At 32.2% G+C, this 22,344-nt stretch overlaps 11 non-coding genes across 11 annotated transcripts; all 11 read left to right on the top strand.

Moving 5' to 3' along the window:
• The first annotated feature begins 281 nt into the window (after positions 1–281).
• Positions 282–353, top strand: TRNAC-GCA (transfer RNA cysteine (anticodon GCA)). The gene has a single exon. It is a non-coding gene; the product is annotated as a tRNA-Cys (tRNA).
• Positions 354–2,212: 1,859 nt separating this feature from the next.
• TRNAC-GCA (transfer RNA cysteine (anticodon GCA)) lies at positions 2,213–2,284 on the top strand. Its single transcript has one exon. It is a non-coding gene; the product is annotated as a tRNA-Cys (tRNA).
• A 2,812-nt stretch (positions 2,285–5,096) lies between these two features.
• TRNAC-GCA (transfer RNA cysteine (anticodon GCA)) lies at positions 5,097–5,168 on the top strand. The gene has a single exon. It is a non-coding gene; the product is annotated as a tRNA-Cys (tRNA).
• An 888-nt stretch (positions 5,169–6,056) lies between these two features.
• Positions 6,057–6,128, top strand: TRNAC-GCA (transfer RNA cysteine (anticodon GCA)). The gene has a single exon. It is a non-coding gene; the product is annotated as a tRNA-Cys (tRNA).
• Positions 6,129–8,943: 2,815 nt separating this feature from the next.
• On the top strand, positions 8,944–9,015 carry TRNAC-GCA (transfer RNA cysteine (anticodon GCA)). Its single transcript has one exon. It is a non-coding gene; the product is annotated as a tRNA-Cys (tRNA).
• Positions 9,016–9,907: 892 nt separating this feature from the next.
• Positions 9,908–9,979, top strand: TRNAC-GCA (transfer RNA cysteine (anticodon GCA)). The gene has a single exon. It is a non-coding gene; the product is annotated as a tRNA-Cys (tRNA).
• Positions 9,980–11,836: 1,857 nt separating this feature from the next.
• On the top strand, positions 11,837–11,907 carry TRNAC-GCA (transfer RNA cysteine (anticodon GCA)). Its single transcript has one exon. It is a non-coding gene; the product is annotated as a tRNA-Cys (tRNA).
• Positions 11,908–14,729: 2,822 nt separating this feature from the next.
• TRNAC-GCA (transfer RNA cysteine (anticodon GCA)) lies at positions 14,730–14,800 on the top strand. The gene has a single exon. It is a non-coding gene; the product is annotated as a tRNA-Cys (tRNA).
• An 891-nt stretch (positions 14,801–15,691) lies between these two features.
• TRNAC-ACA (transfer RNA cysteine (anticodon ACA)) lies at positions 15,692–15,763 on the top strand. Its single transcript has one exon. It is a non-coding gene; the product is annotated as a tRNA-Cys (tRNA).
• Positions 15,764–17,617: 1,854 nt separating this feature from the next.
• Positions 17,618–17,689, top strand: TRNAC-ACA (transfer RNA cysteine (anticodon ACA)). The gene has a single exon. It is a non-coding gene; the product is annotated as a tRNA-Cys (tRNA).
• A 1,854-nt stretch (positions 17,690–19,543) lies between these two features.
• TRNAC-GCA (transfer RNA cysteine (anticodon GCA)) lies at positions 19,544–19,614 on the top strand. Its single transcript has one exon. It is a non-coding gene; the product is annotated as a tRNA-Cys (tRNA).
• Positions 19,615–22,344: the final 2,730 nt, after the last annotated feature.

The raw sequence follows: 22,344 nt of genomic DNA, 5'->3' as shown, positions 1-22,344 counted from the left end.
TCAGAAACTCATCTCCCATTCAGGGAACATAAAAATAGAATTTGGCAGCTGTGGAGATAAAAGCAATATGAACACTAAACTCCAATTCTTGCAATGGAAATGATTTCAATGAAATGAATAAACATTAGAATGCACTTTCAGCATCTGAAAGGGAAGAAAAGTATCATGAGGAAAGCAAAACAAAGAAACTAGCAAAAAGGCAAAAATAAACAATCAAAAGAAAGGAAAGTACACACTGATTGCTTCATGAAAAGCTTGTAGAACTTTTTTTTTTATAATGAGGGGATATAGCTCAGTGGTAGAGCATTTGACTGCAGTTCAAAATGTCCTCAGTTCGAATCTGAGTGTCCCCTTCATTCTCAACTTTTTGATAACAATATTTTCATGAAATTCAACAAATTCAAAGGAGTATATGTGTAATCTTTGACGAATGTTGATGTTGGCTTCATTTTAGACCTTTTCAAAATAAATAATGAAAGAATATGCAGAATTGGAATTGAAATGTCGCTTTGTGTTTGCAAATAATTTAAAAACAAATTGTATGCAAATTATTAAAAGGCTCTTCCGTCGACAACTTGACTTTTTTTTGCTGAGATATCAACAGCAGCTTATTTTTAAATCGAGACTTTTGTATTCTTCATGAAAATGTCACTCATTATTGCCAATGTGTCCATCAAAAGACTGGTATGCATTTTGAAGAACAATTATTTTTGAATGACAACGATGGAGAAGGGAAGAAAAAACAAAACAGAGGAGTCTGCTTTTTGAAATAATTTGTCATTGTTTGGCGAACTTCTTCCTCAAAATCACATTTGCAGCACAACATTTTATTTTCACTTAAAGAAACAGAATGTGACTGCTGTGGATGTAATTCTATATCTCTGGTGTAGAACCTTTTCTCGTTTTTTTTCATCAGGAAATATTTTTCTAAAACACATATTTGTTTGGATAAAGGTGGGAATTTTCAGAAACTCATCTCCCATTCATGGAACATAAAAATAGTATTTGACAGCTGTGGAGATAAAAGTAATATGAACATTAAACTCCAAATCTTGCAATGGAAATGATTTCAATGAAATGAATAAACATTAGAATGCACTTTCAGCAACTGAAAGGGAAGAAATGTATCGTGAGGAAAGTGCAATAAAGAAACCAGCAAAAAGGCAAAAATAAACACGAAAAAGAAAGGAAAGTACACACTGATTGCTTCATGAAAAGCTTGTAGAACTTTTATTTTTATCAAGAAGGGATATAGCTCAGTGGTCGAGCATTTGACTGCAATTCATAAATGTCCTCAGTTGAAATCTGAGTGTCCCCATCATTCTCAACTTTTTGATAACAATATTTTCATGAAATTCAACAAATTCAAAGGAGTATATGTGAAATCTTTGACGAATGTTGATGTTGGCTTCATTTAAGACCTTTTCAAAATAAATAATGAAAGAATATGCAGAATTGGAATTTGAAATGTCGCTTTGTATTTGCAAATAATTTAAAAACAAATTGTATGCAAATTATTAAAAGACTCTTCCGTCGACAACTTGACTTTTTTTTGCTGAGATATCAACAGCAGCTTATTTTTAAATCGAGACTTTTGTATTCTTCATGAAAATGTCACTCATTATTGCCAATGTGTCCATCAAAAGACTGGTGTGCATTTTGAAGAACAATTATTTTTGAATGACAACGATGGAGAAGGGAAATTAAAAACAAAACAGAGGAGTCCACTTTTTGAAATAATTTGTCATTGTTTGGCGAACTTCTTCCTCAAAAACATATTTGCAGCACAACATTTTATTTTGAGTTAAAGAAACAGAATGTGACTGCTGTGGATGTAATTCTGTATCTCTGGTGTATAATCTTTTCTCGTTTTTTTTCATCAGGAAAACATTTTCCAAAACACATATTTGTTTGGATAAAGGTGGGAATTTTCAGAAACTCATCTCCCATTCAGGGAACATAATAATAGAATTTGACAGCTGTGGAGATAAAAGTAATATGAACATTAAACTCCAAATCTTGCAATGGAAATGATTTCAATGAAATGAATAAACATTAGAATGCACTTTCAGCAACTGAAAGGGAAGAAAAGTATCGTGAGGAAAGTGCAATAAAGAAACCAGCAAAAAGGTAAAAATAAACACGAAAAAGAAAGGAAAGTACACACTGTTTGCTTCATGAAAAGCTTGTAGAAAATTTATTTTTATGAAGAGGGGATATAGCTCAGTGGTAGAGCATTTGACTGCAGATCGAAATGTCCTCAGTTCGAATCTGAGTGTCCCCTTCATTCTCAACTTTTTGACAGCAATATTTTCATGAAATTCAACAATTTCAAAGGAGTATTTGTGAAATCTGTGATGAATGTTGATGTTGGCTTCATTTAAGACCTTTTCAAAATAAATAATGAAAGAATATGCAGAATTGGAATTGCAATGTAGCTTTGTATTTGCAAATAATTTAAAAACAAATTGAATGCAAATTATTAAAAGACTCTTATGTCGACAACTTGACTTTTTTTATGCTGAGATATCAACAGCAGCTTATTTTTAAATCGAGACATTTGTATTCTTCATGAAAATGTCACTCATTATTGCCAATGTGTCCATCAAAAGACTGGTGTGCATGTTGAAGAACAATTATTTTTGAATGACAACGATGGAGAAGGGAAGAAAAAACAAGCAGAGGAGTCCGCTTATTGAAATAATTTGTTATTGTTTGGCGAACTTCTTCCTCAAAAACACATTTGCAGCACAACATTTTATTTTGAGTTAAAGAAACAGAAGGTGACTGCTGTGGATGTAATTCTGTATCTCTGGTGTATTAGCTTTTCTCGTTTTTTTTCATCAGGAAATTTTTTTCCAAAACACATATTTGTTTGGATGAAGGTGGGAATTTTCAGAAACTCATCTCCCATTCAGGGAACATAATAATAGAATGTGACAGCTGTGGAGATAAAAGTAATATGAACATTAAACTCCAAATCTTGCAATGGAAATGATTTCAATGAACTGAATAAACATTAGAATGCACTTTCAGCAACTGAAAGGGAAGAAAAGTATCGTGAGGAAAGTGCAATAAAGAAACCAGCAAAAAGGCAAAAATAAACACGAAAAAGAAAGGAAAGTACACACTGATTGCTTCATGAAAAGCTTGTAGAACTTTATTTTTATCAAGAAGGGATATAGCTCAGTGGTCGAGCATTTGACTGCAGTTCAAAATGCCCTCAGTTGAAATCTGAGTGTCCCCATCATTCTCAACTTTTTGATGACAATATTTTCATGAAATTCAACAATTTCAAAGGAGTATTTGTGAAATCTGTGATGAATGTTGATGTTGCCTTCATTTAACACCTTTTCAAAATAAATAATGAAAGAATATGCAGAATTGGAGTTGCAATGTAGCTTTGTATTTGCAAATAATTTAAAAACAAATTGTATGCAAATTATTAAAAGGCTTCCGTCGACAACTTGACTTTTTTTTGCTGAGATATCAACAGCAGCTTATTTTTAAATCGAGACTTTTGTATTCTTCATGAAAATGTCACTCATTTTTGCCAATGTGTCCATCAAAAGACTGGTGTGCATTTTGAAGAACAATTATTTTTGAATGACAACGATGGAGAAGGGAAGAAAAAACAAAACAGAGGAGTCCGCCTCTTGAAATAATTTGTCATTGTTTGGCGAACTTCTTCCTCAAAAACACATTTGCAGCACATTTTATTTTGAGTTAAAGAAACAGAATGTGACTGCTGTGGATGTAATTCTGCATCTCTGGTGTATCATCTTTTCTCGTTTTTTTTCATCAGGAAAATTTTTTCCAAAACACATATTTGTTTGGATGAAGGTGGGAATTTTCAGAAACTCATCTCCCATTCAGGGAACATAATAATAGAATTTGACAGCTGTGGAGATAAAAGTAATATGAACATTAAACTCAAAATCTTGCAATGGAAATGATTTCAATGAAATGAATAAACATTAGAATGCACTTTCAGCAACTGAAAGGGAAGAAAAGTATCATGAGGAAAGCGAAACAAAGAAACCAGCAAAAAGGCAAAAATAAACAATCAAAGAAAGGAAAGTACACACTGATTGCTTCATGAAAAGCTTGTAGAACTTTTTTTTTTATAATGAGGGGATATAGCTCAGTGGAAGAGTATTTGACTGCAGTTTAAAATGTTCTCAGTTCAAATCTGTGTGTCCCCTTCATTCTCAACTTTTTGATAACAATATTTTCATGAAATTCAGCAAATTCAAAGGAGTATTTGTGAAATCTTTGATGAATGTTGATGTTGGCTTCATTTAAGACCTTTTCAAAATAAATAATGAAAGAATATGCAGAATTGGAATTGCAATGTAGCTTTGTATTTGCAAATAATTTAAAAACAAATTGAATGCAAATTATTAAAAGACTCTTATGTCGACAACTTGACTTTTTTTATGCTGAGATATCAACAGCAGCTTATTTTTAAATCGAGACATTTGTATTCTTCATGAAAATGTCACTCATTATTGCCAATGTGTCCATCAAAAGACTGGTGTGCATGTTGAAGAACAATTATTTTTGAATGACAACGATGGAGAAGGGAAGAAAAAACAAGCAGAGGAGTCCGCTTATTGAAATAATTTGTTATTGTTTGGCGAACTTCTTCCTCAAAAACACATTTGCAGCACAACATTTTATTTTGAGTTAAAGAAACAGAAGGTGACTGCTGTGGATGTAATTCTGTATCTCTGGTATATAACTTTTCTCGTTTTTTTTCATCAGGAAATTTTTTTCCAAAACACATATTTGTTTGGATGAAGGTGGGAATTTTCAGAAACTCATCTCCCATTCAGGGAACATAATAATAGAATGTGACAGCTGTGGAGATAAAAGTAATATGAACATTAAACTCCAAATCTTGCAATGGAAATGATTTCAATGAACTGAATAAACATTAGAATGCACTTTCAGCAACTGAAAGGGAAGAAAAGTATCGTGAGGAAAGTGCAATAAAGAAACCAGCAAAAAGGTAAAAATAAACACGAAAAAGAAAGGAAAGTACACACTGTTTGCTTCATGAAAAGCTTGTAGAAAATTTATTTTTATGAAGAGGGGATATAGCTCAGTGGTAGAGCATTTGACTGCAGATCGAAATGTCCTCAGTTCGAATCTGAGTGTCCCCTTCATTCTCAACTTTTTGACAGCAATATTTTCATGAAATTCAACAATTTCAAAGGAGTATTTGTGAAATCTGTGATGAATGTTGATGTTGGCTTCATTTAAGAACTTTTCAAAATAAATAATTAAAGAATATGCAGAATTGGAGTTGCAATGTAGCTTTGTATTTGTAAATGATTTGAAAACAAATTGTATGCAAATGATTAAAAGATTCTTACGTCGACAACTTGACTTTTTTTTTGCTGAGATATCAACAGCAGCTTATTTTAAAATCGAGACTTTTGTATTCTTCATGAAAATGTCACTCATTTTTGCCAATGTGTCCATCAAAAGACTGGTGTGCATTTTGAAGAACAATTATTTTTGAATGACAACGATGGAGAAGGGAAGAAAAAACAAAACAGAGGAGTCCGCCTCTTGAAATAATTTGTCATTGTTTGGCGAACTTCTTCCTCAAAAACACATTTGCAGCACATTTTATTTTGAGTTAAAGAAACAGAATGTGACTGCTGTGGATGTAATTCTGTATCTCTGGTGTATCATCTTTTCTCGTTTTTTTTCATCAGGAAAATTTTTTCCAAAACACATATTTGTTTGGATGAAGGTGGGAATTTTCAGAAACTCATCTCCCATTCAGGGAACATAATAATAGAATTTGACAGCTGTGGAGATAAAAGTAATATGAACATTAAACTCAAAATCTTGCAATGGAAATGATTTCAATGAAATGAATAAACATTAGAATGCACTTTCAGCAACTGAAAGGGAAGAAAAGTATCATGAGGAAAGCGAAACAAAGAAACCAGTTAAAAGGCAAAAATAAACAATCAAAGAAAGGAAAGTACACACTGATTGCTTCATGAAAAGCTTGTAGAACTTTTTTTTTATAATGAGGGGATATAGCTCAGTGGAAGAGTATTTGACTGCAGTTTAAAATGTTCTCAGTTCAAATCTGAGTGTCCCCTTCATTCTCAACTTTTTGATAACAATATTTTCATGAAATTCAGCAAATTCAAAGGAGTATTTGTGAAATCTTTGATGAATGTTGATGTTGGCTTCATTTAAGACCTTTTCAAAATAAATAATGAAAGAATATGCAGAATTGGAATTGCAATGTAGCTTTGTATTTGCAAATAATTTAAAAACAAATTGAATGCAAATTATTTAAAGACTCTTATGTCGACAACTTGACTTTTTTTATGCTGAGATATCAACAGCAGCTTATTTTTAAATCGAGACATTTGTATTCTTCATGAAAATGTCACTCATTATTGCCAATGTGTCCATCAAAAGACTGGTGTGCATGTTGAAGAACAATTATTTTTGAATGACAACGATGGAGAAGGGAAGAAAAAACAAGCAGAGGAGTCCGCTTATTGAAATAATTTGTTATTGTTTGGCGAACTTCTTCCTCAAAAACACATTTGCAGCACAACATTTTATTTTGAGTTAAAGAAACAGAAGGTGACTGCTGTGGATGTAATTCTGTATCTCTGGTGTATTATCTTTTCTCGTTTTTTTTCATCAGGAAATTTTTTTCCAAAACACATATTTGTTTGGATGAAGGTGGGAATTTTCAGAAACTCATCTCCCATTCAGGGAACATAATAATAGAATGTGACAGCTGTGGAGATAAAAGTAATATGAACATTAAACTCCAAATCTTGCAATGGAAATGATTTCAATGAACTGAATAAACATTAGAATGCACTTTCAGCAACTGAAAGGGAAGAAAAGTATCGTGAGGAAAGTGCAATAAAGAAACCAGCAAAAAGGCAAAAATAAACACGAAAAAGAAAGGAAAGTACACACTGATTGCTTCATGAAAAGCTTGTAGAACTTTATTTTTATCAAGAAGGGATATAGCTCAGTGGTCGAGCATTTGACTGCAGTTCAAAATGCCCTCAGTTGAAATCTGAGTGTCCCCATCATTCTCAACTTGTTGATGACAATATTTTCATGAAATTCAACAATTTCAAAGGAGTATTTGTGAAATCTGTGATGAATGTTGATGTTGCCTTCATTTAACACCTTTTCAAAATAAATAATGAAAGAATATGCAGAATTGGAGTTGCAATGTAGCTTTGTATTTGCAAATAATTTAAAAACAAATTGTATGCAAATTATTAAAAGGCTTCCGTCGACAACTTGACTTTTTTTTGCTGAGATATCAACAGCAGCTTATTTTTAAATCGAGACTTTTGTATTCTTCATGAAAATGTCACTCATTTTTGCCAATGTGTCCATCAAAAGACTGGTGTGCATTTTGAAGAACAATTATTTTTGAATGACAACGATGGAGAAGGGAAGAAAAAACAAAACAGAGGAGTCCGCCTCTTGAAATAATTTGTCATTGTTTGGCGAACTTCTTCCTCAAAAACACATTTGCAGCACATTTTATTTTGAGTTAAAGAAACAGAATGTGACTGCTGTGGATGTAATTCTGCATCTCTGGTGTATCATCTTTTCTCGTTTTTTTTCATCAGGAAAATTTTTTCCAAAACACATATTTGTTTGGATGAAGGTGGGAATTTTCAGAAACTCATCTCCCATTCAGGGAACATAATAATAGAATTTGACAGCTGTGGAGATAAAAGTAATATGAACATTAAACTCCAAATCTTGCAATGGAAATGATTTCAATTAAATGAATAAACATTAGAATGCACTTTCAGCAACTGAAAGGGAAGAAAAGTATCATGAGGAAAGCGAAACAAAGAAACCAGCAAAAAAGCAAAAATAAACAAGCAAAAGAAAGGAAAGTACACACTGATTGCTTCATGAAAAGCTTGTAGAAATTTTTTTTTTATAATGAGGGGATATAGCTCAGTGGAAGAGTATTTGACTGCAGTTCAAAATGTCCTCAATTCGAATCTGAGTGTCCACTTCATTCTCAAATTTTTGATAACAATATTTTCATGAAATTCAGCAAATTCAAAGGAGTATTTGTGAAATCTTTGATGAATGTTGATGTTGGCTTCATTTAAGACCTTTTCAAAATAAATAATGAAAGAATATGCAGAATTGGAATTGCAATGTAGCTTTGTATTTGCAAATAATTGAAAAACAAATTGAATGCAAATTATTAAAAGTCTCTTCCGTCGACAACTTGACTTTTTTTTGCTGAGATATCAACAGCAGCTTATTTTTAAATCGAGACTTTTGTATTCTTCATGAAAATGTCACTCATTATTGCCAATGTGTCCATCAAAAGACTGGTGTGCATTTTGAAGAACAATTATTTTTGAATGACAATGATGGAGAAGGGAAGAAAAAACAAAACAGAGGAGGCCGCTGATTGAAATAATTTGTCATTGTTTGGCGAACTTCTTCCTCAAAAACATATTTGCAGCACAACATTTTATTTTGAGTTAAAGAAACAGAATGTGACTGCTGTGGATGTAATTCTGTATCTCTGGTGTATAATCTTTTCTCGTTTTTTTTCATCAGGAAAACATTTTCCAAAACACATATTTGTTTGGATAAAGGTGGGAATTTTCAGAAACTCATCTCCCATTCAGGGAACATAATAATAGAATTTGACAGCTGTGGAGATAAACGTAAAAGCAACATTAAACTCTAAATCTTTCAATGGAAATGATTTCAATGAAATGAATAAACATTAGAATGCACTTTCAGCAACTGAAAGGGAAGAAAAGTATCATGAGGAAAGCGAAACAAAGAAACCAGCAAAAAGGCAAAAATAAACAATAAAAAGAAAGGAAAATACACACTGATTGCTTCATGAAAAGCTTGGAGAAATTTTATTTTTTATGAAGAGGGGATATAGCTCAGTGGTCGAGCATTTGACTGCAGTTCAGAATGTCCTCAGTTCAAATCTGAGTGTCCCCTTCATTCTCAAATTTTTGATAACAATATTTTCATGAAATTCAGCAAATTCAAAGGAGCATTTGTGAAATCTGTGATGAATGTTGATGTTGGCTTCATTTAAGACCTTTTCAAAATAAATAATGAAAGAATATGCAGAATTGGATTTGCAATGTAGCTTTGTATTTGCAAATAATTTAAAAACAAATTGAATGCAAATTATTAAAAGACTCTTATGTCGACAACTTGACTTTTTTTATGCTGAGATATCAACAGCAGCTTATTTTTAAATCGAGACATTTGTATTCTTCATGAAAATGTCACTCATTATTGCCAATGTGTCCATCAAAAGACTGGTGTGCATGTTGAAGAACAATTATTTTTGAATGACAACGATGGAGAAGGGAAGAAAAAACAAGCAGAGGAGTCCGCTTATTGAAATAATTTGTTATTGTTTGGCGAACTTCTTCCTCAAAAACACATTTGCAGCACAACATTTTATTTTGAGTTAAAGAAACAGAAGGTGACTGCTGTGGATGTAATTCTGTATCTCTGGTGTATTAGCTTTTCCCGTTTTTTTTCATCAGGAAAATTTTTTCCAAAACACATATTTGTTTGGATGAAGCTGGGAATTTTCAGAAACTCATCTCCCATTCAGGGAACATAATAATAGAATGTGACAGCTGTGGAGATAAAAGTAATATGAACATTAAACTCCAAATCTTGCAATGGAAATGATTTCAATGAAATGAATAAACATTAGAATGCACTTTCAGCAACTGAAAGGGAAGAAAAGTATCGTGAGGAAAGTGCAATAAAGAAACCAGCAAAAAGGCAAAAATAAACACGAAAAAGAAAGGAAAGTACACACTGTTTGCTTCATGAAAAGCTTGTAGAAAATTTATTTTTATGAAGAGGGGATACAGCTCAGTGGAAGAGTATTTGACTGCAGTTCAAAATGTCCTCAGTTCGAATCTGAGTGTCCCCTTCATTCTCAACTTTTTGACAGCAATATTTTCATGAAATTCAACAAATTCAAAGGAGTATTTGTGAAATCTGTGATGAATGTTGATGTTGGCTTCATTAAACACCTTTTCAAAATAAATAATGAAAGAATATGCAGAATTGGAATTGCAATGTAGTTTTGTATTTGCAAATAATTTTAAAACAAATTGTATGCAAATTATTAAAAGACTCTTCCGTCGACAACTTGACTTTTTTTTGCTGAGATATCAACGGCAGCTTATTTTTAAATCGAGACTTTTGTATTCTTCATGAAAATGTCACTCATTATTGCCAATGTGTCCATCAAAAGACTGGTGTGCATTTTGAAGAACAATTATTTTTGAATGACAACGATGGAGAAGGGAAGAAAAAACAAAACAGAGGAGTCTGCTTTTTGAAATAATTTGTCATTGTTTGGCGAACTTCTTCCTCAAAATCACATTTGCAGCACAACATTTTATTTTCAGTTAAAGAAACAGAATGTGACTGCTGCGGATGTAATTCTATATCTCTGGTGTAGAACCTTTTCTCGTTTTTTTTCATCAGGAAATATTTTTTCCAAAACACATATTTGTTTGGATAAAGGTGGGAATTTTCAGAAACTCATCTCCCATTCAGGGAACATAATAATAGAATGTGACAGCTGTGGAGATAAAAGTAATATGAACATTAAACTCCAAATCTTGCAATGGAAATGATTTCAATGAAATGAATAAACATTAGAATGCACTTTCAGCAACTGAAAGGGAAGAAAAGTACCGTGAGGAAAGTGCAATAAAGAAACCAGCAAAAAGGCAAAAATAAACACGAAAAAGAAAGGAAAGTACACACTGATTGCTTCATGAAAAGCTTGTAGAACTTTTATTTTTATCAAGAAGGGATATAGCTCAGTGGTCGAGCATTTGACTGCAGTTCAAAATGTCCTCAGTTGAAATCTGAGTGTCCCCATCATTCTCAACTTCTTGATAACAATATTTTCATGAAATTCAACAATTTCAAAGGAGTATTTGTGAAATCTGTGATGAATGTTGATGTTGCCTTCATTTAACACCTTTTCAAAATAAATAATGAAAGAATATGCAGAATTGGAGTTGCAATGTAGCTTTGTATTTGTAAATGATTTAAAAACAAATTGAATGCAAATTATTAAAAGTCTCTTCCGTCGACAACTTGACTTTTTTTTGCTGAGATATCAACAGCAGCTTATTTTTAAATCGAGACTTTTGTATTCTTCATGAAAATGTCACTCATTATTGCCAATGTGTCCATCAAAAGACTGGTGTGCATTTTGAAGAACAATTATTTTTGAATGACAACGATGGAGAAGGGAAGAAAAAACAAAACAAAGGAGGCCGCTGATTGAAATAATTTGTCATTGTTTGGCGAACTTCTTCCTCAAAATCACATTTGCAGCACAACATTTTATTTTGAGTTAAAGAAACAGAATGTGACTGCTGTGGATGTAATTCTGTATCTCTGGTGTATAATCTTTTCTCGTTTTTTTTCATCAGGAAAACATTTTCCAAAACACATATTTGTTTGGATAAAGGTGGGAATTTTCAGAAACTCATCTCCCATTCAGGGAACATAATAATAGAATTAGACAGCTGTGGAGATAAAAGTAATATGAACATTAAACTCCAAATCTTGCAATGGAAATGATTTCAATGAAATGAATAAACATTAGAATGCACTTTCAGCAACTGAAAGGGAAGAAAAGTATCGTGAGGAAAGTGCAATAAAGAAACCAGCAAAAAGGCAAAAATAAACACGAAAAATAAAGGAAAGTACACACTGATTGCTTCATGAAAAGCTTGTAGAAAATTTATTTTTATGAAGAGGGGATATAGCTCAGTGGTAGAGCATTTGACTGCAGATCAAAATGCATCAGTTCGAATCTGAGTGTCCCCTTCATTCTCAACTTTTTGACAGCAATATTTTCATGAAATTCAACAATTTCAAAGGAGTATTTGTGAAATCTGTGATGAATGTTGATGTTGGCTTCATTTAAGACCTTTTCAAAATAAATAATGAAAGAATATGCAGAATTGGAGTTGCAATGTAGCTTTGTATTTGTAAATGATTTGAAAACAAATTGTATGCAAATGATTAAAAGATTCTTACGTCGACAACTTGACTTTTTTTTTGCTGAGATATCAACAGCAGCTTATTTTAAAATCGAGACTTTTGTATTCTTCATGAAAATGTCACTCTTTATTGCCAACGTGTCCATCAAAAGACTGGTGTGCATTTTGAAGAACAATTATTTTTGAATGACAACGATGGAGAAGGGAAGAAAAAACAAAACAGAGGAGTCCGCCACTTGAAATAATTTGTCATTGTTTGGCGAACTTCTTCCTCAAAAACACATTTGCAGCACATTTTATTTTGAGTTAAAGAAACAGAATGTGACTGCTGTGGATGTAATTCTGTATCTCTGGTGTATAATCTTTTCTCGTTTTTTTTCATCAGGAAAATTTTTTCCAAAACACATATTTGTTTGGATGAAGGTGGGAATTTTCAGAAACTCATCTCCCATTCAGGGAACATAAAAATAGAATTTGACAGCTGTGGAGATAAAAGTAATATGAACATTAAACTCCAAATCTTGCAATGGAAATGATTTCAATGAAATGAATACACATTAGAATGCACTTTCAGCAACTGAAAGGGAAGAAAAGTATCATGAGGAAAGCGAAACAAAGAAACCAGCAAAAAGGCAAAAATAAACAATCAAAAGAAAGGAAAGTACACACTGATTGCTTCATGAAAAGCTTGAAGAACTTCTTTTTTTTTTATAATGAGGGGATTTTAGCTCAGTGGTAGAGTATTTGACTGCAGTTCAAAATGTCCTCAGTTCGAATCTGAGTGTCCTCTTCGTCCTCAACTTTTTGATAACAATATTTTCATGAAATTCAACAAATTCAAAGGAGTATTTGTGAAATCTTTGATGAATGTTGATGTTGGCTTCATTTAAGACCTTTTCAAAATAAATAATGAAAGAATATGCAGAATATGAATTGCAATGTAGCTTTGTATTTGCAAATAATTTAAAAACAAATTGAATGCAAATTATTAAAAGTCTCTTCCGTCGACAACTTGACTTTTTTTGCTGAGATATCAACAGCAGCTTATTTTTAAATCGAGGCTTTTGTATTCTTCATGAAAATGTCACTCATTATTGCCAATGTGTCCATCAAAAGACTGGTGTGCATTTTGAAGAACAATTATTTTTGAATGACAACGATGGAGAAGGGAAGAAAAAACAAAACAGAGGAGTCCACTCTTTGAAATAATTTGTCATTGTTTGGCGAACTTCTTCCTCAAAAACAGATTTGCAGCACAACATTTTATTTTGAGTTAAAGAAACAGAATGTGACTGCTGTGGATGTAATTCTGTATCTCTGGTGTATAATCTTTTCTCGTTTTTTTTCATCAGGAAAACATTTTCCAAAACACATATTTGTTTGGATAAAGGTGGGAATTTTCAGAAACTCATCTCCCATTCAGGGAACATAATAATAGAATTTGACAGCTGTGGAGATAAAAGTAATATGAACATTAAACTCCAAATCTTGCAATGGAAATGATTTCAATGAAATGAATAAACATTAGAATGCACTTTCAGCAACTGAAAGGGAAGAAATGTATCGTGAGGAAAGTGCAATAAAGAAACCAGCAAAAAGGCAAAAATAAACACGAAAAAGAAAGGAAAGTACACACTGATTGCTTCATGAAAAGCTTGTAGAACTTTTATTTTTATCAAGAAGGGATATAGCTCAGTGGTCGAGCATTTGACTGCAATTCATAAATGTCCTCAGTTGAAATCTGAGTGTCCCCATCATTCTCAACTTTTTGATAACAATATTTTCATGAAATTCAACAATTTCAAAGGAGTATTTGTGAAATCTGTGATAAATGTTGATGTTGCCTTCATTTAACACCTTTTCAAAATAAATAATGAAAGAATATGCAGAATTGGAGTTGCAATGTAGCTTTGTATTTGTAAATGATTTAAAAACAAATTGTATGCAAATTATTAAAAGTCTCTTCCGTCGACAACTTGACTTTTTTTTGCTGAGATATCAACAGCAGCTTATTTTTAAATCGAGACTTTTGTATTCTTCATGAAAATGTCACTCATTATTGCCAATGTGTCCTTCAAAAGACTGGTGTGCATTTTGAAGAACAATTATTTTTGAATGACAACGATGGAGAAGGGAAGAAAAAACAAAACAGAGGAGTCCGCTTCTTGAAATAATTTGTCATTGTTTGGCTAACTTCTTCCTCAAAAACACATTTGCAGCACAACATTTTATTTAGAGTTAAAGAAACAGAATGTGACTGCTGTGGATGTAATTCTGTATCTCTGGTGTATAATCTTTTCTCGTTTTTTTTCATCAGCAAAATTTTTTCCAAAACACATATTTGTTTGGATGAAGGTGGGAATTTTCAGAAACTCATCTCCCATTCAGGAAACATAATAATAGAATTAGACAGCTGTGGAGATAAAAGTAATATGAACATTAAACTCCAAATCTTGCAATGGAAATGATTTCAATGAAATGAATAAACATTAGAATGCACTTTCAGCAACTGAAAGGGAAGAAAAGTATCGTGAGGAAAGTGCAATAAAGAAACCAGCAAAAAGGCAAAAATAAACACGAAAAATAAAGGAAAGTACACACTGATTGCTTCATGAAAAGCTTGTAGAAAATTTATTTTTATGAAGAGGGGATATAGCTCAGTGGTAGAGCATTTGACTGCAGATCAAAATGCATCAGTTCGAATCTGAGTGTCCCCTCCATTCTCAACTTTTTGACAGCAATATTTTCATGAAATTCAACAATTTCAAAGGAGTATTTGTGAAATCTGTGATGAATGTTGATGTTGGCTTCATTTAAGACCTTTTCAAAATAAATAATGAAAGAATATGCAGAATTGGAGTTGCAATGTAGCTTTGTATTTGTAAATGATTTGAAAACAAATTGTATGCAAATGATTAAAAGATTCTTACGTCGACAACTTGACTTTTTTTTTGCTGAGATATCAACAGCAGCTTATTTTAAAATCGAGACTTTTGTATTCTTCATGAAAATGTCACTCTTTATTGCCAACGTGTCCATCAAAAGACTGGTGTGCATTTTGAAGAACAATTATTTTTGAATGACAACGATGGAGAAGGGAAGAAAAAACAAAACAGAGGAGTCCGCCACTTGAAATAATTTGTCATTGTTTGGCGAACTTCTTCCTCAAAAACACATTTGCAGCACATTTTATTTTGAGTTAAAGAAACAGAATGTGACTGCTGTGGATGTAATTCTGTATCTCTGGTGTATAATCTTTTCTCGTTTTTTTTCATCAGGAAAATTTTTTCCAAAACACATATTTGTTTGGATGAAGGTGGGAATTTTCAGAAACTCATCTCCCATTCAGGGAACATAATAATAGAATGTGACAGCTGTTGAGATAAAAGTAATATGAACATTAAACTCCAAATCTTGCAATGGAAATAATTTCAATGAAATGAATAAACATTAGAATGCACTTTCAGCAACTGAAAGGGAAGAAAAGTATCATGAGGAAAGCGAAACAAAGAAACCAGCAAAAAGGCAAAAATAAACAATCAAAAGAAAGGAAAGTACACACTGATTGCTTCATGAAAAGCTTGAAGAACTTTTTTTTTTTATAATGAGGGGATATAGCTCAGTGGTAGAGCATTTGACCACAGTTCAAAATGTCCTCAGTTCAAATCTGAGTGTCCCCTTCATTCTCAACTTCTTGATAACAATATTTTCATGAAATTCAACAAATTCAAAGGAGTATATGTGAAATCTTTGATGAATGTTGATGTTGGCTTCATTTAAGACCTTTTCAAAATAAATAATGAAAGAATATGCAGAATTGGAATTGAAATGTCGCTTTGTATTTGCAAATAATTTAAAAACAAATTGTATGCAAATTATTAAAAGACTCTTCCGTCGACAACTTGACTTTTTTTTGCTGAGATATCAACAGCAGCTTATTTTTAAATCGAGACTTTTGTATTCTTCATGAAAATGTCACTCATTATTTCCAATGTGTCCATCAAAAGACTGGTGTGCATTTTGAAGAACAATTATTTTTGAATGACAACGATGGAGAAGGGAAATTAAAAACAAAACAGAGGAGTCCACTTTTTGAAATAATTTGTCATTGTTTGGCGAACTTCTTCCTCAAAAACATATTTGCAGCACAACATTTTATTTTGAGTTAAAGAAACAGAATGTGACTGCTGTGGATGTAATTCTGTATCTCTGGTGTATAATCTTTTCTCGTTTTTTTTCATCAGGAAAACATTTTCCAAAACACATATTTGTTTGGATAAAGGTGGGAATTTTCAGAAACTCATCTCCCATTCAGGGAACATAATAATATAATTTGACAGCTGTGGAGATAAAAGTAATATGAACATTAAATTCCAAATCTTGCAATGGAAATGATTTCAATGAAATGAATAAACATTAGAATGCACTTTCAGCAACTGAAAGGGAAGAAAAGTATCGTGAGGAAAGTGCAATAAAGAAACCAGCAAAAAGGCAAAAATAAACACGAAAAAGAAAGGAAAGTACATACTGATTGCTTCATGAAAAGCTTGTAGAAAATTTATTTTTATGAAGAGGGTATATAGCTCAGTGGTGGAGCATTTGACTGCAGATCAAAATGTCATCAGTTCGAATCTGAGTGTCCCCTTCATTCTCAACTTTTTGACAGCAATATTTTCATGAAATTCAACAATTTCAAAGGAGTATTTGTGAAATCTGTGATGAATGTTGATGTTGGCTTCATTTAAGACCTTTTCAAAATAAATAATGAAAGAATATGCAGAATTGGAGTTGCAATGTAGCTTTGTATTTGTAAATGATTTGAAAACAAATTGTATGCAAATGATTAAAAGATTCTTACGTCGACAACTTGACTTTTTTTTTGCTGAGATATCAACAGCAGCTTATTTTAAAATCGAGACTTTTGTATTCTTCATGAAAATGTCACTCATTTTTGCCAATGTGTCCATCAAAAGACTGGTGTGCATTTTGAAGAACAATTATTTTTGAATGACAACGATGGAGAAGGGAAGAAAAAACAAAACAGAGGAGGCCGCTTATTGAAATAATTTGTCATTGTTTGGCGAACTTCTTCCTCAAAAACACATTTGCAGCACATTTTATTTTGAGTTAAAGAAACAGAATGTGACTGCTGTGGATGTAATTCTGTATCTCTGGTGTATAATCTTTTCTCGTTTTTTTTCATCAGGAAAATTTTTTCCAAAACACATATTTGTTTGGATGAAGGTGGGAATTTTCAGAAACTCATCTCCCATTCAGGGAACATAATAATAGAATTTGACAGCTGTGGAGATAAAAGTAATATGAACATTAAACTCAAAATCTTGCAATGGAAATGATTTCAATGAAATGAATAAACATTAGAATGCACTTTCAGCAACTGAAAGGGAAGAAAAGTATCATGAGGAAAGCGAAACAAAGAAACCAGCAAAAAGGCAAAAATAAACAATCAAAGAAAGGAAAGTACACACTGATTGCTTCATGAAAAGCTTGTAGAACTTTTTTTTTTATAATGAGGGGATATAGCTCAGTGGAAGAGTATTTGACCACAGTTCAAAATGTCCTCAGTTCAAATCTGAGTGTCCCCTTCATTCTCAACTTCTTGATAACAATATTTTCATGAAATTCAGCAAATTCAAAGGAGCATTTGTGAAATCTTTGATGAATGTTGATGTTGGCTTCATTTAAGACCTTTTCAAAATAAATAATGAAAGAATATGCAGAATTGGAATTGCAATGTAGCTTTGTATTTGCAAATAATTTAAAAACAAATTGAATGCAAATTATTAAAAGACTCTTATGTCGACAACTTGACTTTTTTTATGCTGAGATATCAACAGCAGCTTATTTTTAAATCGAGACATTTGTTTTCTTCATGAAAATGTCACTCATTATTGCCAATGTGTCCATCAAAAGACTGGTGTGCATGTTGAAGAACAATTATTTTTGAATGACAACGATGGAGAAGGGAAGAAAAAACAAAACAGAGGAGTCCGCCTCTTGAAATAATTTGTCATTGTTTGGCGAACTTCTTCCTCAAAAACACATTTGCAGCACATTTTATTTTGAGTTAAAGAAACAGAATGTGACTGCTGTGGATGTAATTCTGTATCTCTGGTGTATAATCTTTTCTCGTTTTTTTTCATCAGGAACATTTTTTCCAAAACACATATTTGTTTGGATGAAGGTGGGAATTTTCAGAAACTCATCTCCCATTCAGGGAACATAATAATAGAATTTGACAGCTGTGGAGATAAAAGTAATATGAACATTAAACTCCAAATCTTGCAATGGAAATGATTTCAATTAAATGAATAAACATTAGAATGCACTTTCAGCAACTGAAAGGGAAGAAAAGTACCGTGAGGAAAGTGCAATAAAGAAACCAGCAAAAAGGCAAAAATAAACACGAAAAAGAAAGGAAAGTACACACTGATTGCTTCATGAAAAGCTTGTAGAACTTTTATTTTTATCAAGAAGGGATATAGCTCAGTGGTCGAGCATTTGACTGCAGTTCAAAATGTCCTCAGTTGAAATCTGAGTGTCCCCATCATTCTCAACTTCTTGATAACAATATTTTCATGAAATTCAACAATTTCAAAGGAGTATTTGTGAAATCTGTGATGAATGTTGATGTTGCCTTCATTTAACACCTTTTCAAAATAAATAATGAAAGAATATGCAGAATTGGAGTTGCAATGTAGCTTTGTATTTGTAAATGATTTAAAAACAAATTGAATGCAAATTATTAAAAGTCTCTTCCGTCGACAACTTGACTTTTTTTTGCTGAGATATCAACAGCAGCTTATTTTTAAATCGAGACTTTTGTATTCTTCATGAAAATGTCACTCATTATTGCCAATGTGTCCATCAAAAGACTGGTGTGCATTTTGAAGAACAATTATTTTTGAATGACAACGATGGAGAAGGGAAGAAAAAACAAAACAAAGGAGGCCGCTGATTGAAATAATTTGTCATTGTTTGGCGAACTTCTTCCTCAAAATCACATTTGCAGCACAACATTTTATTTTGAGTTAAAGAAACAGAATGTGACTGCTGTGGATGTAATTCTGTATCTCTGGTGTATAATCTTTTCTCGTTTTTTTTCATCAGGAAAACATTTTCCAAAACACATATTTGTTTGGATAAAGGTGGGAATTTTCAGAAACTCATCTCCCATTCAGGGAACATAATAATAGAATTAGACAGCTGTGGAGATAAAAGTAATATGAACATTAAACTCCAAATCTTGCAATGGAAATGATTTCAATGAAATGAATAAACATTAGAATGCACTTTCAGCAACTGAAAGGGAAGAAAAGTATCGTGAGGAAAGTGCAATAAAGAAACCAGCAAAAAGGCAAAAATAAACACGAAAAATAAAGGAAAGTACACACTGATTGCTTCATGAAAAGCTTGTAGAAAATTTATTTTTATGAAGAGGGGATATAGCTCAGTGGTAGAGCATTTGACTGCAGATCAAAATGCATCAGTTCGAATCTGAGTGTCCCCTTCATTCTCAACTTTTTGACAGCAATATTTTCATGAAATTCAACAATTTCAAAGGAGTATTTGTGAATTCTGTGATGAATGTTGATGTTGGCTTCATTTAAGACCTTTTCAAAATAAATAATGAAAGAATATGCAGAATTGGAGTTGCAATGTAGCTTTGTATTTGTAAATGATTTGAAAACAAATTGTATGCAAATGATTAAAAGATTCTTACGTCGACAACTTGACTTTTTTTTTGCTGAGATATCAACAGCAGCTTATTTTAAAATCGAGACTTTTGTATTCTTCATGAAAATGTCACTCTTTATTGCCAACGTGTCCATCAAAAGACTGGTGTGCATTTTGAAGAACAATTATTTTTGAATGACAACGATGGAGAAGGGAAGAAAAAACAAAACAGAGGAGTCCGCCACTTGAAATAATTTGTCATTGTTTGGCGAACTTCTTCCTCAAAAACACATTTGCAGCACATTTTATTTTGAGTTAAAGAAACAGAATGTGACTGCTGTGGATGTAATTCTGTATCTCTGGTGTATAATCTTTTCTCGTTTTTTTTCATCAGGAAAATTTTTTCCAAAACACATATTTGTTTGGATGAAGGTGGGAATTTTCAGAAACTCATCTCCCATTCAGGGAACATAAAAATAGAATTTGACAGCTGTGGAGATAAAAGTAATATGAACATTAAACTCCAAATCTTGCAATGGAAATGATTTCAATGAAATGAATACACATTAGAATGCACTTTCAGCAACTGAAAGGGAAGAAAAGTATCATGAGGAAAGCGAAACAAAGAAACCAGCAAAAAGGCAAAAATAAACAATCAAAAGAAAGGAAAGTACACACTGATTGCTTCATGAAAAGCTTGAAGAACTTCTTTTTTTTTTATAATGAGGGGATTTTAGCTCAGTGGTAGAGTATTTGACTGCAGTTCAAAATGTCCTCAGTTCGAATCTGAGTGTCCTCTTCGTCCTCAACTTTTTGATAACAATATTTTCATGAAATTCAACAAATTCAAAGGAGTATTTGTGAAATCTTTGATGAATGTTGATGTTGGCTTCATTTAAGACCTTTTCAAAATAAATAATGAAAGAATATGCAGAATATGAATTGCAATGTAGCTTTGTATTTGCAAATAATTTAAAAACAAATTGAATGCAAATTATTAAAAGTCTCTTCCGTCGACAACTTGACTTTTTTTGCTGAGATATCAACAGCAGCTTATTTTTAAATCGAGGCTTTTGTATTCTTCATGAAAATGTCACTCATTATTGCCAATGTGTCCATCAAAAGACTGGTGTGCATTTTGAAGAACAATTATTTTTGAATGACAACGATGGAGAAGGGAAGAAAAAACAAAACAGAGGAGTCCACTCTTTGAAATAATTTGTCATTGTTTGGCGAACTTCTTCCTCAAAAACAGATTTGCAGCACAACATTTTATTTTGAGTTAAAGAAACAGAATGTGACTGCTGTGGATGTAATTCTGTATCTCTGGTGTATAATCTTTTCTCGTTTTTTTTCATCAGGAAAACATTTTCCAAAACACATATTTGTTTGGATAAAGGTGGGAATTTTCAGAAACTCATCTCCCATTCAGGGAACATAATAATAGAATTTGACAGCTGTGGAGATAAAAGTAATATGAACATTAAACTCCAAATCTTGCAATGGAAATGATTTCAATGAAATGAATAAACATTAGAATGCACTTTCAGCAACTGAAAGGGAAGAAATGTATCGTGAGGAAAGTGCAATAAAGAAACCAGCAAAAAGGCAAAAATAAACACGAAAAAGAAAGGAAAGTACACACTGATTGCTTCATGAAAAGCTTGTAGAACTTTTATTTTTATCAAGAAGGGATATAGCTCAGTGGTCGAGCATTTGACTGCAATTCATAAATGTCCTCAGTTGAAATCTGAGTGTCCCCATCATTCTCAACTTTTTGATAACAATATTTTCATGAAATTCAACAATTTCAAAGGAGTATTTGTGAAATCTGTGATAAATGTTGATGTTGCCTTCATTTAACACCTTTTCAAAATAAATAATGAAAGAATATGCAGAATTGGAGTTGCAATGTAGCTTTGTATTTGTAAATGATTTAAAAACAAATTGTATGCAAATTATTAAAAGTCTCTTCCGTCGACAACTTGACTTTTTTTTGCTGAGATATCAACAGCAGCTTATTTTTAAATCGAGACTTTTGTATTCTTCATGAAAATGTCACTCATTATTGCCAATGTGTCCTTCAAAAGACTGGTGTGCATTTTGAAGAACAATTATTTTTGAATGACAACGATGGAGAAGGGAAGAAAAAACAAAACAGAGGAGTCCGCTTCTTGAAATAATTTGTCATTGTTTGGCTAACTTCTTCCTCAAAAACACATTTGCAGCACAACATTTTATTTAGAGTTAAAGAAACAGAATGTGACTGCTGTGGATGTAATTCTGTATCTCTGGTGTATAATCTTTTCTCGTTTTTTTTCATCAGCAAAATTTTTTCCAAAACACATATTTGTTTGGATGAAGGTGGGAATTTTCAGAAACTCATCTCCCATTCAGGAAACATAATAATAGAATTAGACAGCTGTGGAGATAAAAGTAATATGAACATTAAACTCCAAATCTTGCAATGGAAATGATTTCAATGAAATGAATAAACATTAGAATGCACTTTCAGCAACTGAAAGGGAAGAAAAGTATCGTGAGGAAAGTGCAATAAAGAAAC

This window comes from Myxine glutinosa, unplaced genomic scaffold (assembly GCF_964187855.1).
Source record: "Myxine glutinosa unplaced genomic scaffold, kmMyxGlut1.1 SCAFFOLD_3516, whole genome shotgun sequence".
NCBI lineage: Eukaryota > Metazoa > Chordata > Myxini > Myxiniformes > Myxinidae > Myxine > Myxine glutinosa.
Note: the sequence above shows the minus strand (reverse complement) of the source record. Positions and strands in the feature narration are given on the sequence as shown.